Genomic DNA, 3,154 nt, shown 5'->3' with positions numbered 1-3,154 from the left:
TCCGACTCCATCCCAGCTTCTAAAGTCAGTTATGAAGAAACTTTCCATAATATTGTCTGTTTAACAGAATTCATCTAACAATGCACTTCAAATCACCAACTTCTTATGATATAACTATAAAACCGAAAGTTTTCCAATAACCATGCAGTCATCAATGGGACCCCTGTCAACTCTCCAAAAATCATCTTTCAGTATCTTCTCACATTTACCTCGAAATTGAAATTGTCTGCAGATCAAATGTGAGGAAAAATAAGACCATATATTTTCCTTAGATGACTGCCTGAGCTGAAGGCGCTGCTACATATTGCATCTACAAGATAGCAATCAAGATTGGCTTACAGCCAAGGCCGATGGTATACAGAAAGGCAAACCCATTTTTGTGTGCTCGAGAAGATGCTTGATCTGGGCCAATGGGAGCCTGCAAAGTGAGAATGGAGGGGCATTGCTGGAAAATAATTCTTGAAACCAAAATATGCCATACCATATCGAATCGAGCAGTTTAGAACATACCATACCAGTACATAATATAGAGAACGTACCGATACTCGGTACATCGAATCAGCTCTTGTACTGGACGTTTAGATATAGTAACGAGAGGTGGCATCGGTACCGAGCCCAACGAGGCAGCATACTCTCATATGAAGACCTAAATTAGGATAAAAAAGAATCATGAACAGATACATTGTGCCAATATATGAACTTACTTGGAAACTTGACTTTCACAATGTTTCCAAAAATCTGGCATATTAATCCTGACAGCCATGAGACTGTCGACGCATTTCTTTATAGAAAACAGCTGTTCAACACAGAATGAAAGAAAAAGAAAAAATGGTTATTCCTCCATAAGAGCTCACTTTTCTTTTTTGATAAGCACCCAAACTCCATACCATTACCAGTTGTTACAATAGATTTACCTCGCCTGCAATTAGATTTCCTAATGGAGATGTCACACCTATAGTTTCAAGATCATCTTTTGATGTTTTCAGACTTTTACCTCCAAATTCAGATGCAAGCAAAATCAGATTGCAAATTTGTCTTTGATGACCAGCTGACTGATGGATATCCTCTTCGAATACTCATCAAGGTTGCCTTTGGGGACCACTATAGCAAAAATCTAGGCGATATAAAGAGGGCTGCATTGCTCCAAACAAAACCAAATAAAATTGCATCATACAAATTCTTGATCAGGGCAACAGACAATCTGCACGTTGAGGATATAATGGTACAATGCAACATGATCCACTTACATGATGCCATTACAAGATTTGAACCAAGTGAGAACCAAGAAAAAGCAAATCATATGAATTCCATAAGGCACATATTCTAATACCACCGAAACCCTAATGATGGGAACCAAATCTGTATCTGTTTTTCCCCATAAAGATACCATGTTTTAATGAACAGCTATTAGACTGTTGAGACCTTTCTTTATCCAAAAAGAAAGAAGTTTCAGACACAAAATATATAGAAAAGGGTTAAATTATTCTTCCATAACAGCACATCCTAATATGCGACCACTTCTTATTGGCATGGGTCTAGCATCCTTCCATTCTAGTGGCAATTTCCTCAGATCACAAAACCTATTCGAGTTCAGCTTCACAATGCCATATGAAAGGGTATCTAAGTTATACCTAAGAGTCATGCCCCCAATGACATATAATTACTGCTGGAATGCAACAAATCCAAAGGTAAAAGGCTTCAATGATCTCAAGTGTTTTGGAAGGACCACTGCAGGAAATTCACCCAATGTACACCAGACCTTTTGATCCATGTCCACTTTTTTGATGCTCCCTTCTTCCAGAATAGTGTAGATGTTGCCGTTTTGTATAGTTGTATAATTATGTGTCAACTTACAAAACAGCTGCAGATCTTCCATGATGCACCAATGTTGGTTCACTGGATTGAAGATAAGGTATGTATCTTGTTGAATGTTATACTCTCTCTTGCCAAGAACATGAAATTGACCTCCATACGATATACTGAAGCATTCAATTAGTGCGAAAGGCATTGGTGGTAAATCTTCCCACCTGCAACAGTTGACAATTTATAGCAATGTGAAATTCTTGACTAACCATTACATATACATATACATTACATGTGTATGCATGTGTAAGTATGCATAGCATGCACATACATACATATTCATTTGTTAAGAGGGAATGAAGGATTGGAGGATGTTTACCCTACATACATCTGCAGTCCATGGCAACTCTATTGAACTAAAACAAATATATTAAGAAACAAGATGAATAGACTGCATGATAAAAACCAAAAAAAATGCCAATGTATTTTAATTGTAAATTGCTCCTCACTGATAACTTAGTAACGTAGGAAATCATGAAAACTAAGGTTTACCATATCGATCGATACCGGTGCATACCGACCACTCCGTACCATACCAGTATTACGCCGATACACGATACAGCGGACGTACCGACACTTGGTACACTGAAATGGCCCCTATACCGGATGTATCGACACCATAATAGGATAGTACCGATATAGGGTCTAGTACCGAGACAACAAACATGGATGAAAAAAAAATCTTTATAACATGCTTACCTATCTGCACAAGGATCATAAACTTCAACAGAAGAAAGCCCTTCAGTACAACTTGAATTGCCTCCCCCAGCCACATAGACCTTGTTAGAAATAACTGCACATGCAAAATCAGTTCGTGCTGTTTGCATATTGGCAGCCCTTTTCCATTCCTTTTCCATTGCTTCTTGAAAGTTTAGTAATTGTTTAACCAATTTGAACACCTATATAAGGAATTTGCTACAAAGCCAATGAATTCTTCTAAAGCATACACCAACGATATGGACAAGAACATCTCTAGACAATATATCCACATCATGAAGATTTATGATCCCTGAAGGTTTGCATGCTCGTGGCCACATTCTACCTGACTTATATTAATCTTGCTTCAATCCAAGATAATTGTGTGCCAGGTTATCGTAATAAAACTGCCAAGTTAACATTCCTGTGCAGGCTCAATCTTGCAAGGAAGGCATATATTCATCTAGAACCATATCGTGTGCCAGGTTAACATTGCTATGCGCCAGGGTAACTGTGTACCAAGCTCAAATAATTGTGTGCCATGTTATCGTTTGTGTGTGCCAGGGTGACTTATATTCATCCTGCTACAATCCTA

The 3,154-nt window shown here is 38.1% G+C and overlaps 1 pseudogene across 1 annotated transcript; it reads right to left on the bottom strand.

Moving 5' to 3' along the window:
* Positions 1-727: 727 nt before the first annotated feature.
* On the bottom strand, positions 728-2,888 carry LOC148699573 (F-box/kelch-repeat protein At1g16250-like; annotated as a pseudogene). The gene is made up of 2 exons (XR_015974308.2): positions 2,563-2,888; positions 728-2,027 (listed from the first exon to the last, which is right to left on the bottom strand). The product of XR_015974308.2 is annotated as an F-box/kelch-repeat protein At1g16250-like (transcript).
* Between the last annotated feature and the right edge of the window lie 266 nt (positions 2,889-3,154).

Source organism: Phoenix dactylifera, chromosome 17, assembly GCF_051530095.1.
Source record: "Phoenix dactylifera cultivar Ajwa chromosome 17, Ajwa_hap1_PhDact_Kaust_v1.1, whole genome shotgun sequence".
NCBI lineage: Eukaryota > Viridiplantae > Streptophyta > Magnoliopsida > Arecales > Arecaceae > Phoenix > Phoenix dactylifera.
Note: the sequence above shows the minus strand (reverse complement) of the source record. Positions and strands in the feature narration are given on the sequence as shown.